This window comes from Panthera leo, chromosome B1 (assembly GCF_018350215.1).
Source record: "Panthera leo isolate Ple1 chromosome B1, P.leo_Ple1_pat1.1, whole genome shotgun sequence".
NCBI classification, from domain to species: domain Eukaryota; kingdom Metazoa; phylum Chordata; class Mammalia; order Carnivora; family Felidae; genus Panthera; species Panthera leo.
The window spans coordinates 161515509-161530531 of record NC_056682.1 but is presented as its reverse complement, the minus strand read 5'-3'; positions in this window follow the sequence as shown (position 1 = coordinate 161530531).

Here is a 15023-nt window from a genome sequence, read left to right as displayed (position 1 = left end):
TGTGCACCTGAGCAGGGGAGAGAGGCAGAGAGAGAGAGAGAGAGAGAGAGAGAGAGAGAATCCCAAGCAGTCTCCACGCTCAGCACCCACGACGCCGGGATCATGACCTGAGCCGAAATCAATAGTTGGACGCTCATCTTACGGAGCCACCCAGGTGTCCCTGCTCTTTTTCTTCTAGTTCTCGTTTAGAGTCTGGGTTCCATGTCACCCATCTGTCTAGATTAGTTGCCCCAGACAAGTCAAGGCCTCCCCTTCCTGCCTTTGCGGTTCTTATAAAAATTTTGCATTACACAATTATTTCTGTGGCAGTTTTGTTTACCATCTGTTGTTCAGGGTCTGTCGCTAGTGTCGACTGGGTGCTTCTCAAGGACAGGACTATGTTTTTCCTACTCACCCCTGATCTTCAGCGCCTCCCAGTACCTGGCATGCAACAAGCCCCAAATAAACACCCACCCATGAATAATCTGACGAGGGGTGAATAAAATCTGCCGCCCCCACCCCCTAAAATAACACGGATTCAGATGGCGTTCGGTCGTGAGTTCATCCTGAACTCATACATCAAGTGACTGCAAACGGAAAGGGGTGAGATGCAAACTGCAGTTGTAACGTGGTAGACGGCGTTGATTCCGCTGGCGTTGGTGGATGTTCAGCCCAGAAAACCACAGAAGCAAGTAGGCTCCAAAGGAGGCACTTTCAAAACCAGGGGCCCTCTCGAAACTTCTCTCAGAAGTTTCATCTGAGAGACTGGTTACTACTCAGAGGGCTGATGTCCTTCAGCCAGAGGGGATCTGGCAAAATGCACAGAAAGGAGAACTCCTCTCCCTGACTTGTCCACCTTCAATCAGAGACTCTGGGCTCAAATTAAATAAAAGAATGGTAAGTAATTCATTTAAACTCAGAATTCTAAACTGTTAGAGAGCCAATGGGTGCAGTTTTTTTTTTTTTCATCCATAACAACATAAAAATTCTTATTTTCCTAAGGTAATTGGTAGGAAGGTTCACACTGAACAAATTAAGAAAAGATATGAAAGTCTGGGAGCCTTGGACTGTGTCGATTTCTGAAAGAATGACTGGTTAGCTCAACGTAATGAATAATTAATGGGATTTCGGTGCCCTCCCTCAGGAGTCTAGACTAGGAATGTAATGAGAGCCACAAATGTGAGTCACATATGTAAATCAAATTGTCTAGTAGCTGTATGAAAAGAGTAAAAAGAAAAAGGTGAAATTAATTTTAACAACGTGTTAATTTAACCCCACCTATCTAAGATATTATCACTTTAACGTATAATAAATATGATATTAACGAGATATTTTACATTCCTGTTTTTGGTACCTCATCTTGGAAGTACGGTATATATCTCACACTTACAGCACATCTCAGTTCCAACTAGTCACCTTTCAAGTGCTCATTAACTACAAGTGCCTGGTGGTTACATTTTGGAGATAAGGTTCAGGCCGAAAGCCAGGCCTCTTGTACCAAGTCGCCAAGCTGAGAATGTAAAGGAAAAGTTCTCGAAGGGAATTAAAAGTGCTCCTCGAGTGAACCCACAAATGATAAGAAAGCAAGAGTCTTGTTGCTGATACGGAGAAAGTCTGAGTGGTGTGGATAGAAGATCAAAGCAGCTACAACATTCCCTTAAGCCAAAGGCTAATCCAGGGCAAGGCCTTACCTCTCTTCAATTCTGTGAAGGCTGAGGAGAGGTGAGGAAGATGCAGAAGAAAAGTCTGAAGCCAGCAGAGGTCGGTTCGTGAGGTTTCAGGAAAGAAGCCGTCTCCGTAACGTAAAGTGCAAGGCGAGGCAGCAAGTGCTGATACAGAAGCTGCAGCAAGTTACCCAGAAGGTCTCACTCAGATAATTCATAAAGGTGGCTACACTAAACAGATTTGCAATGTAGATAAAACAGCCCCCTATTAGAAGAAGATGCCATCTGGGACTTTCACAGCTGAAGAAGAGTCAAGGCCTGGCTTCAAAGTTTCAAAGGACAGGCTGACTCTTTTCTTGTTAGGGGCTAATGCAGCTGTGACTTTACACTGAAGCTAATGCTAACCATTCTGAAAGTCCTAGGGCCCTTTAGAATTACACTAAATCCACTCTACCTGTATCCTATAAATAGAACAACAAAGCCCGAATGACAGCACATCTGTTGACAACGTGGCTTACTTCATGTTTTAAGCCCACTGTTGAGACCTACTGCTCAGAAAAGAAAAGATTCCTTTCAAAAGATTACTGCCCGTCGACAATGCTCCTGGTCACCCAAGACCTCTAACGGAGATGGACAATGAGATTAATGTCATTTGCAGGCCCTCTAATACAATGTCCATTCTGCAGCCAATGGATCAAGGAGTTGTTCTGACTTTCAGGTCTTATCATATCATAAGGCTATAACTGCTGTAGGTCATGCTTCCTCTTAGATCTGGGCAAAGTAAGTTGAAAACCTTCTGGAAAGGATTAGTGATCCAGGATACCATTAAGAACATCCATGATTCATGGGGAGAGATCCAAATATCAATATGAACAAGAGTTTGGAAGACGTTGATTCCGAGCCTCGTGGATGACTGGGAGGGGTTCAGGACTTCAGTGGAGGAAGTCACTGCAGACGTGGTGGAAATAAGAGAACTAGAATGACAAGTGGGGCCTGACGATGTGACGGAATTTCTACAATCTCAGGGCAAAACGTGAACAGATGAGGGGCTGCTTCCCATGGATGAGCACAGACAGTGGTTTCCTGAGACGGAGTCCACTCCTGGGGAAGACGCTGTGAAGACTGTGGAAATGGCAGCAAAGGAGTTAGAACACAGAATATTCCATAAACTTAGCTGCTAAAGCAGCAGTAGGGGTGCCCGGGTGGCTCAGTCGGTTAAGCGGGCAGCTCTTGATTTCAGCTCCGGTCATGATCTCACAGTTTGTGAGATCGAGCCCCACCTCGGGCTCTGTGCTGACGGTGTGGAGCCTGCTTGGGATTCTCTCTCTCCTCTCTCCGCCCCTCCCCTGCTCACTCTTTCTGTCTCTCTCTCAAAAAAAAAAAAAAAGAAAAGAAAAGAAAAGAAAAAACAACAGCAGAGTTTGAGAGGACTGACTTCAATTTGGAAAGACGTTCTGTTGTGGGTAGAATGCTATCAAACAGCATCACATGCTACAGAGAAATGTTTTTGAAAGCAACAGCCAATCGATGGGACAGGCTTCATTGTTGTCTTATTGTAAGAAATTGCCACAGCCACCACAACCTTCAGCCATCACCACCCCGAGGAGTCAGCAGCCTTCAACATCAAGCCTCCAACCAGCAAAATCATTATGACTCACCGAAAGGTCGGATAAGGGTTAGCATTTTCTAGCAAAAAATTATTTTTCCGGGGCGCCTGGGTGGCTCAGTCGGTTAAGCGTCCGACTTCAGCTCCGGTCACGATCTCGCGGTCCGTGAGTTCGAGCCCCGCGTCGGGCTCTGGGCTGATGGCTCAGAGCCTGGAGCCTGCTTCTGATTCTGTGTCTCCCTCTCTCTCTGCCCCTCCCCCGTTCATGCTGTGTCTCTCTCTGTCTCAAAAATAAATAAATGTTAAAAAAAAAAATTAAAAAAAAATTTTTTTCCATCAAGGTATGTACATTGTATTTTTTAGACATAATGCTATTACACATTTAGGCTACAATATAGTGCAAACAAACTTTTAATAGGCACTGGAGAACCAAAATATTCATTTGACTTGCTTTATTGCAATATTCCCTTTATTGCCGTGCTCTGGAACCAAACCTACCATATCTCTGAGGTATGTCTGTGTGCCATGATACATGTGCCCATTTATTTGTTTAACTTACGTTTCCCCCTAGAAGACAGAAAGTCTTGCGTATAAAACATTAGTCTAGTCCCTAGATCTAAAGCACTGAACCAGCATTTAAAGTATGTCCCTGCTTGTCTAAGGTTTAATTTTTAGTGGAGGGACACTGAAAATAAACACATGAATGAGCACGTCGGCCACATCGTGTATCACATCCTTCCATGGTCTATCATCTCATAAATCACTTAATGAGAAAAGCAATGCAGAAAAACAAAAGAGGTAAGGGAATAAAGAACAATATGGGAGAGGTAAGGTCTCCTGTTTTAAGCAGAATGCTGAGGGAGGAGTTCACTGCTGATGCCTGAACAGACACGAATGAAGTGAAGGAGTGAGCCATGCAGGAATCTGGAGGGAGTGAAGTCTCGGCAAGAAGCATCGTAAGGACTAGGATGTTCATTGACATGGAGAAGTACTTGGAGAAAACTGAGTAGTGGGAGGTGGGAATCAAGATTTCAGTTGGGCCCTTTAAAAATTGAGTTGCCTACCTAGTTGGGGTTGATATTAAAAAGTATCAACAGATAGGGGCACCTGGGTGGCTCAGTCAGTTAAGCGTCCGACTTCAGCTCGGGTCATGATCTCACGATTCATGAGTTCGAGCCCTGCGTCTGGCTCTGTATTGACAGCTCTGAGCCTGGAGCCTGCTTCAGAATCTGTGTCTCCCTCTCTCTCTGCCCCTCCCCTACTCATGCTCTGTCTCTCTCTGCCTCTCAAAAATAAATAAAAACATTAAAAAATATATATATATAAGCAGATGGGACACCAGACTGGCTCAGTTGGTGCAGCATGTGACTCTTGAGCTCACGGTTGTAAGTTCGATCCCCATATTGGGTGCAGAGATTACTTAAAAATAAAATCTTAAAAAAAAAAAAAAATCGACAGATGTTCAACAGATGCTGGCCAATCAGAAAGGATTCTCCACTATTCAGAGCTGATGACACTTATAAACCAATGATAATACCATAGTGAAACATGCCAGTGAGTGTTAGCTCTGCCTATGAGATGTCCAAGTGGAGACATGTGATTCTGGAGTGCAGGAGAGGATCAGGGCTGGTGATGAGTGGTTTAAGACCGTGGGATTATGGGAGGTGACGGGGAGGGGAAAGTGGGTGACGGACACTGAGGAGGGCACCTGTCGGGATGAGCACTGAGTGTGGTATGGAAACCAATTTGACAATAAATTTCATATTAAAAAAAAAAAGACCATGGGATTGATGAGATCATCAACTGAGTGGGTATAGAGATATACAAATGAAAAGGTCAAGCACTGAGAAAGATAGCCTGCAAAGGTGAGAAGTGACCATTGAGGTAGAAGAAAACCAAGTAGGGGTGGCGTCCTAGGAGCCAAAGGGAGAATGTATTTCAAGGAGAGAGCAATCTATGGAGACAAGTGCTGCTGCAGGGTTGAGAAAATCACCGAAGACCCTTCGTTGGATTGGAAACGTGGAGGTCATTGGCTTTGACCAGGACGGTTTTAGTGGAGTTGCTGGGATAGAAGCCTGCTTGGAATGTGATCAAGAGATGACCAGAGCCGGAAAGTCTGCTTAACTCTTTGAAGACGGTGTGCTGTAAAGGGGAGCCGAGACATGGGGCTGGAGCAGGAGAGGGATGTAGGGACAACCAAGATATGTCCGTTGTTTGTTTCTTTGTTCCAGATGAGAGAAATTACGGTGTTTGCTTACTGATGGAAACGATCTGGCATAGAAGGCATCGATAAGAAGCTACCGCAGAGCAAATCTTTGAGCAGGTGGAAGGAAATTGAATGGAGCGCAGAATAGAACATAGACAGGTACATAATGCATCCTTTGCACCAGGGACGGCAGAGTTTGTGGGCATGGATGTGGGATTGGTAGGGTTGGTGGGGGAGAACGTAGAAGTTCTCTTCTTCTTGCTTCCACGCGCTCAGTGAGATACAAAACAAGATCAGTGTATTTGGAAGGCACTACTCCAAGATGCTGTAAGTGTTCCGCTCTCATACGTGGAATTAGGGGCATTTTAAATGATCTCTTTGCCTTTTGTAGTTTTGATTTCTATCCAGTGTGTAATATTACACATTTTTTTCTGAGTAACATGTGTCTTCTCCCACTGTCCTCCTTTGCTGCCGCTCAGAAAGATGATCCTGACTATCCTGCCACTCACCAGTTGTATGTCCTTGAACTAGTTACTGACATTTCTTTGTGTCTTAATTTCTTTATTAGCAACATGGAGATGATAATGTCTGTGCTATTTAGTCTGCTGGGTTGGAAGAGTATTAAATGAGAAAATGTATGCAAAAATAATTTAAAAAGAATCAGCATGGATATAAAATGTTCCTAGTGTGGTTATTTCTGGTCTGTGTAGGGAAGTCTGAGGCAGGGGCGGAATCTAAGAATAGGCCGATCATCCAACCACCTCTTACGAGCTAAGTCCTGAGAGCAAAAACTACTTTTCTGATTCCAACAGTGCTGCCTCCTTTTATCAAGCGTCTAATTAAGATTAAAAGCTTTGTGCCCAACTCTAGAAAACAAAATAGGGAGCATGTTTCCTTTGCTGTTACATTAAGTTAACTTTATTATTTGACACTCTAAGTGAAAATGTTTCCTACTGGGCCAGGTTTCTCCAGTTGGCTTCAGATACATTAATTGTGACATTTACCACAATTTTTGCATTTGTATTCAAAACCACCCAGAGAATATATGGCCATGATTATTCTTTTGTTATTTTTTTTCTCAAATTACCGTGATCTCATTGTTAGATATGCTTCAGCACATGGGTCCTGCTGGCTTGTCATCATTAGACACATTCATAGAAAGCTATAAATAAAAAAAAAATCACAAGATGAAGATAACACCACTTACTTAAGACACTTTGTATGAATTAAGTAATGATAGTGGAGTCGCATAACTCTTCTGCAAGTACAATCCTGAAGTGCTTTTGTGTTTCTTTGCATTTGAATATTTCATTGTGAGCCTCGAAGATTATAAAATGGAAAGACAAGGACTGGGTGGTTGTTGTTGTACCATGTGGACACGATTGAAGATAAATGCTCATTAATCTTTGCTTTCAACTTATTTACATCCTCTCCGTTTTTACTGTAAGACAGTATAACCCCAGCATTAAAGAACATTTTGAAAAATAAGAAAAACACCACCGCCTATCTCATCATCTGAATGTAACAATTTTCCCTTTTGTGTATTCTTTTTTTTTGTTTGTTTAAAAAAATTTTTCTTAACATTTATTCATTTCTGAGAGACAGAGTATGAGCGGGGAAGGGGGAGAAAGAGAGGGAGACCCAGAATCCAAAGCAGGCTCCAGGCTCTGAGCTGTCAACACAGAGCCTGATGCGGGGTTCGAACTCACGAACTGCGATACCATGACCTGAGCCGAAGTCGGATGCTCAACCGACTGAGCCACCCAGGCGCCCCATCCCTTTTGTGTATTCTTGGTGCATCTTTGTTCTTCCACGTACATAGCTTTTCATGGTTGTAATCATAGTATGTATGCAGTTTTGAGTATAAATTTCTAGAGTTGCATTTATTTATTTATTAAGTTTATTTATTTATTTTGAGAGGGAGAGAGAGTGGGTGAGGAGTAGAGAGAGGGAGAGAGAGAGAATCCCGCACTGTCAGCATGGAGCCCAACGTGGGGCTCGAACTCATGAACCACGAGATCATAACTGATGAGGTTTTTGGGGGGTGATAGTGGGGTTCATGGAGTCCAGAGCCGATGATCAAGAAATAATTTTTGAAGACGTCTTTGGTGCCAAAAGGTGATTTTGTTGAAGCACAGGGACAGGACCATGAGGAGAAACTGGGTCTATACTATGGGGTTGGGGGAGGTAAAGTCCAGGGGAAGTTTCTAGTGAGATTTTTATATGCTAAAGAAGAGTCACAGGATTCTGGAGGCCTAGCTATTGTCAAGCTAGGATTGTTTTTCCCTCTAGCAAAGCGTTAACATTAAGACAGTAAGGAGTTCCTGGAGAAACACTTTACTCTGCCAGCCTCAAATATTTGTCAACAGGCTGCAGGTTGTAAGGAAATTTAGTTTTATCTGCCGTTTCCTTCTGCCTCTGTTTCCCGCATCACTATGGAGGGGTGATGGAGACTTAGGTCCTGCCGGACTCTGCTCTCTATCAGTTAACCATTTGTTTTCCCCCTTTCTTTGTTCTTGGGCAGCCAGGAGTGCCTGAGGAATATCACACATATCCCACCTGGTTTGGGGGGGTGGGTGTTTGTGGCCCGTCAGCTTGCCTTATGCTCCCTCGTCAACAACCTGAACCAAAATCAAGAGTCGAATGCCTAACTGACTGAGCCCCGAGGTGCCCCTAGGATTGCATTTAAAAGAGGGAGTTCTGGGGTACAGAAAAATTGCCCAAGTTATGTTTCTATCTTTTGTTAAAACTAGACTGTATTAGAAAAACCCTGAGGTCAGACCTTACAGAGAGGAAAACCCTCTTGGTGGGGGGGGGGGGGGGGGGGGGGGGCGTGGTTGGTACGCAAACTGGCTGGTTATGGCTGATGTCTTCTCAGGCGATCCTTGATTAAAATTTTGAGTAGTTTTGGCTTTGGTGTTGATGAAGATCTTATGGTTTTATACTGTCTCAGAACAAATTTCAACAACGAAATGTATTTCACAATTGCCATCTCTAATTTCACAGACCATCATGTTTCACGATTGTGTATGATAGATTGATTGCAAATGCGGGGCCAAATTTTCATCCCTCCTTGGACCCACATCCTTGCCACATGACTTTGCCGCCATTCCCTGGAATGTGGGTGGGCTTCTATTATGCTTTGGCCCATGGAATGCAGTGGAAGGTGATGGAATGTCAGTTCTGAGCTTAGGACTCAGAGCTTGCGCGCACATCCACTCCAGCCTGGGCTAGCCTGATGGAATATAAGAGACCAAGTGGATCAAGGGAGATCAAGGTGGATCAAGGTGGATCAAGGCCAAGGGAGCCCAATGGAGGCTCAGCCCCGGCCAACCACAGCTGCCCACAGAGGCACGGGTGAGCCCCATCGAGGTGAGCCGATCTCGCCCAGCTGAGCAGAACCACCCAGTGGAGAAGTCATCCCAGGCTGTTGCTTTTTTCAGCCACTAAGCTGTGGGTGATTTATTGTACAGCCTTCGTTGGGTAATATGCAACCGATAAAAAGTTCTATCACATTTCGACCTTTCACACAATTCTAATTTCTCCCCTTGGGTTTCTGCTGTAACATTAAGTTGCAGAATTGGAGTGGAAGAACATGCCCTGTTGCCGTTGCCATCACCCTTCTTCCACAAAAGGCTAAAGATTTGCGAGGACTGTAGATTGACTGAAAAGGACTTCGACTCTCCATTGAATGCTTGCGCTCAGACGATCTACCTGAGGGCTTGTGTCCTGCTTTCTTCAATGAGGTGAATGGGAGGTAAGACTGCCTTTATTTTATTCTATTTTCTCTCTTTTTATCCAATCTATCAAGCCTACAATCTGTTCTCGATAGATTTTCAAGCGAGCAGGAAACTAGAAAAGATTAAGGTTTGAGTGGTATTGTTACAGGAGAAATGGTCTGGATGGTCGCAAGGTAGCATCTAATTAACCTCAGATGCTGGCCCCGAGGCTCCTAATAATAGAAGTGCCCAATGCACAAAGAACTAACAAACTGCCTGAAATTCAAGCAATTCACCTTTTTGTAGGGGCGATTCTGCAGCTGTTATTTATTTTCATTCCACTATTAAATGATTTAGGATATAAATGTGCCTTTATTCCCATGCGGTGTTTCTCAACACAGCAGCGGGTATAAGAAATTCCTCCTATGAAATTATGCTGTTGCACAGGCTTGGGCAGCTCACAGGTCAGGCAAGTTCCCAGGGAAAGCAACAACCCTTCAGCAAACAGCAAGAATGACATAGCCAGTCTTGTCCCCTCTGTGGTACTGAGTTCCTGATTTCTTCTTCTTTTTTTTTTTAATTTTTTTTTAAATTTGCATCCCAATTAGTTAGCATATAGTGAACAATGATTTCAGGAGTAGATTTCTTAGTGCCCCTTGCCCATTTAGCCCATTCCCCCCTCCCACAACCCCTCCAGCAACCCTCTGTTTGTTCTCCATATTTATGAGTCTCTTCTGTTTTGTCCCCCTCCCTGTTTTTATATGATTTTTGCTTCTCTTCCCTTATGTTCAGCTGTTTTGTATCTTAAAGTCCTCATATGAGTGAAGTCATATGATATTTCTCTTTCTCTGACTAATTTCGCTTAGCATAATACCCTCCAGTTCCATCCATGTAGTTGCAAATGGCAAGAGTTCATTCTTTTTGATTGCCGAGTAATACTCCAGTGTGTGTGTGTGTGTGTGTGTGTGTGTGTATACATATATATACCACATCTTCTTTATCCATTCATCCATCGATGGACATTTGGGCTCTTTCCATACTTTGGCTCTTGTTGATAGTGCTGCTATAAACATGGGGGTGCATGTGTCCTTTCGAAAGAGCATACCTGTATCCCTTAGATAAATACCTAGTAGTGCAATTGATTTCTTCTTAATACACCCTGATGAGGAGGGTGATTAAGTTATTCAAGGAAGAGGAAGAATGGACTTAATCTTCTCTTCCTTCAGTTTTAAACATTCATTTTATATGTTCCATTACAAAAATACACACAATTATTTTTAGAAAATTGCAAAATACAGAAAAAATAGGTAGAAAAGTAGTCCCTCAAAATCCTATGAATAACTTTGGGATATTCTTTTCCAGTGTTTTAAATTATTTTTTCTTTTTAAAAAAATTTTTGATGTTTATTTATTTTTGAGAGGGAGACAGAGCATGAGTAGGGGAGGGGCAGAGAGAGAGAGAGAGAGAGAGAGACAGAATCCGAAGCAGTTTCCACGGTCTGAGCTGTCAGCACAGAGCCCCACAAAGGGTTCCAACCCACGAATCATGAGATCATGACCTAATGCTGAAGTCGGATGTTTACCTGACTGAGCCCCCTAGGTGTCCCTCCAGTGTTTAATTTTCTATAAATGATTGCAAATGCAAATAAATAAACAGAAGATACTCATAAATAAGGGTAAGAGCAAAGTCAGAAATTCTAGTGGATTTGGAAGACAAGTACAGGGCCATTCCTTCCTCTAAAGAGTAAGGGCAAAGGGTGTCTGGGTGGCTCAGTCATTTAAGCATTCAACTTTGGCTCAGGTCATGATCCCACGATTCGTGGGTTCCAGCCCCGTATTGCACTCTGTGCTGACAGCTCAGAGCCTGGAGCCTTCAAATTCTGTGTCTCCCTCTCTCTCTGCCCCTCCCCACTCACACTCTGTCTCTCTCTTTCTCTCTCTCTCAAAAAATAACTAAACGTTAAAAAAAAATTTTTTTTTAACGTTTATTTATTTTTTTTGAGACAGGGAGAGACAGAGCATGAACAGGGGAGGGTCAGAGAGAGGGAGACACAGAATCTGAAACAGGCTCCAGGCTCTGAGCTGTCAGCACAGAGCCCGACGCGGGGCTCGAACTCACGGACCGCGAGATCATGACCTGAGCCGAAGTCGGCGGCTTAACTGACTGAGCCACCCAGGCGCCCCCCCCCGCCAAAAAAAATTTTTTTTAATGAAGAGTAAGGGTAATCATGATGTCATGAGGTGGGGAGGAGGGGAAAGTACAATGAAGACTTAGGCTGGTACCTGACAGTAAAATTCACTATTAATCACAATAAATGGAACAAACATCAATCTGGAGCTTTGTAAGTGCCAGGCACCGTTCTAATCGCTTTCTCTATATTAACTCATTTGAACTTGGCAACAACCCGACCATTCAGGTGTCACTATCGTCCTCACTTACACAGGAGGATTTGTTAGCTGGCTTGCCCAAGCGGGGAACTGCGATCCAAATTCACATAGCCTGTTTAAGGTGTCCTTGCTCTTAAAGGCTATGCGATTATCTTATTATTTTCTTTATTATAATTATCAATCTGGACTCCCCAGAGGACTCCAACACCTTGACCATTTAGAAGGGGCCCATTTGGCACAGCTTTGGAGAATTTCATGTCACCATTGCAATCATTTATTGGCTTAAAAGCATGTTCCTTTGAAACTGAAATCTGAGTGTCATTCGTCACCTTTCATTTGTGTTATAGCCTGTCAGTACCTTTTCTTTTTCCCACTTTTCTTTCAGGACACAATAAACTATATTCAAATGGCAGTCATGGAGGAAACTTCCCTTTCCTTCCTCATCCACCAAGCTGATCGATGGGCGCTAAAGCCCCGGGGAAGCAGCATCTGTTGTAACTCAAGGATCCCTGCTCGAGCTGAGTATGAAATTAACAGACACAGAGCAGTTAGCAGCTCAACATTTGTTCAAGTCTGGCACATGCACACATCATTAGCAACTATATTTGAGGAGCAAGATCAAGGAGGTGAGGAAGAGGGTGTATCTGATTAAAGGGATATTCAGGAAAGAGGAAATTCAGAGCATTTAGGTAAAGCTTCATGGCTAAAATAAATGAACTGGAGAGCAGAGCAAACAGCCAGGGACATGGGATAATTTTGCCTGTGCAACTTCCCAAACAAAGTCATTTCACACAGTGGATCCCCCAGAGTGGCTGGCTGCCTCTTTTACTTCAGCTCCATGGGCTGTCTCTCCATTAAAATTCGAGGGCAAAGATTTTGCTGTCCTGTTCACTGCTGTAATCTGGGCTCTTAGTAGATAAAATTAAATATTCATGGAATAAGTTAACGTATACTTGCTCAAAGCCTGCCTTGACCTGAGCTAGGCAAATAAAGCCTGAGATGTTCGGCAGGAACCCAAGGCAACGTGCGTGCCGGAAGAATGGCATCTTCCAACCAAAACTTGAGTGTTAATTAAAGTGTACAGAATTAGCAGGGAAATATTATGGGACTGCCTCTCACGTGCCCAACATTACTCTAGGCCCCGGAGGAGATACAGTCGAAGCACAATCACAAGGAACAGTGAATATTTGCTGAGGGCTTGCTATCGGCCAGGCATATGCTAAACTCATTCCTCCCACTAGCGTACCCAATTCTCCCAGTACCACCTACGGGGCAGGTGGGTAGCAGGCGATCATCTCCAGCAGGTATTCAAGGCAACTGGTGCCAGGTCAATTTCATAATGCGCCCAGGGTCCTACAGAGAGTAAGCGGGGGAGCTGGTAGTCCCTTTGCTGTGCTCTCCACTTCCATCCCCTGTGGCCCTTTAGGAACCTGCCCCTAATCTGAGGACACGAAAGGGGCATGTGTGAACAAGGAAGCCTTAGCCTCGGTGGCCCTGGCAACCGAAAGCGGGGGAGTCAGTGTAGATTTTGACACAGAGCTCCCGGAAGGAGGCTGTACTTGGATCCGTCTTGAATTTCATCATGGGTTTGTTTGTATGCCCGTCTCTCCGTTCTCCATCTACTCCTCCGCTCATCCTCCCTCCCACCCACCCAACAAACATGTCCTGGGTTCCACTGTGCACCGGACGCCGAGCGCCGAAGTGGAATTTGTGCTGAGGTAGTCGTATGGGAGCCGCGTGTGCTCCTTGGCACGAGAGGGCCAAGATTAACCCCCCCCCCCCCCCACACACACACACATATGCCAGCAGAGGGGCTTCCCCAGCACGGGCGGTTTGGTGCTGTAAACACTGGGAATGCTCGTACCCTTGACCCAGCAATCTGACCTGCCGGAGTTGGCCCAGAGGGAAATGATCTGTGCCAAAGTCACTCCCTATAGCGCTGTTTGTAAGGAGCACGTATTGGAAATAGCCACGTGTTCTTCCAGAGGGAACTGCTGAAAAAACAAAATGAAAAACTCCACAGTACCCCCAAAGAGATTACTAAGCAGCTGTGAAAAGGAGTGAAGAGGTGTAATGAAGTGATCTTTAAGACATTTGAGTGAAAAACGCAAGGAACATACGAACGGTAGGCTACCGTTTGGGTCAAGGGTGGGAAATAGGAACATGCTGGGTAGGCTATCTAGAAAATACCGCTGGAAGGATACACCAGGCACTGATGATGGTCTGTGGGTTTCAGTGGAAGGCACAGGGACTTGAATGGCAAGAGGAGCAGGAGGGATGTTTGATGAAATACCCTTTTGTGTGTTTTGAATTTTGAAACTTGCACGTGTGTTATCTATATTCCCCTCTAAAAAGTAAACAAAAAATCGTGGGCAAAGACCAAGTTACCAGTGGTTTATGTATGAGTGATGGAGTTTTAATTTTGGTCCTCCACATCTCTCAAGGCGCTCAAGAGGGGAATCCTGTGTGCCAGGATGGGTCGGCAATCTGGAACCCTCCCTGCCTGACTCACGCCTGAAGTGACATTCGGTTTCTGTCCTTGGCTGGACCGGGTACCTTTCCCAGGGTTCTCTTCCTTAGCAAGGGAGCTTATCCCCAGACCTGGTGTTTGCGGTTTGGAAGAGGGTGGTCAGGGTGGGCTTCACGGAGAAGGTGACATCCGTGCAGAGCTTGAAGTAGGTGAAGGAATCGTTCCCCTAAGGGCATTCAGGGGAAGGGAATTCCAGGAATACAGAAGAGCAAATTCAAAGAATGTGAAGTCATAGGGTGTTGGGCTGGGCAGCAGACCTTCCAAGAATGGAGTATGCAAAAGGCAGAGAAGACACAAGACAAAGGCATAGTCCACAGTTGGTGTGTGGGTGAGGAAGGTGGGGATCATAGACAGCCTTCTACCCCTTTCCTGGAGATTCCACATCCAGACATCTGCCCATTTCTTGACTCTGATCTCATGTTCCAGGTCTACTAACTGGCCTGCTCCTGGGTCCCTGAGACCCGGTCCGTTGCTGTTGGCATCCCGGCCTTAAGCCCTGTTTCTGTAACCATCTCTGTGATCTGGTCTCTCCTGGCTGCCACCAAAGAATGGGGACCTGAATTCCATTCTGGGGTGGAGACTGCTGCCAGTTCAGTCCCTGTGGGGACCACGGGCATTGTGAGGAGGGGAGACAGGAGTAGGGAATCCGTCTTTCAATCCCGGCTCTCACCGGTCTTCCTGCTACTTCAAAAACGGCACACCTTTTCTTCAGGTGCCTTTGAGCTCCCGAGTCCTCATCCTCAAACACTCCTCCCCTACTTTGTGTGACAAACTTGCTCTCTTGTTTCACTCAGAAAATGAGTGGTCCTCGAATGTCCTCCTCGGAGAAACGTTCCCTGACCTCCCGATGGAAGATGGCTGCCTCTGCCCCTCTATTCCTTTACCCAGTTGAACGCCTTCACCCCGTATATGGACATGTTTAGTCTCTGTCT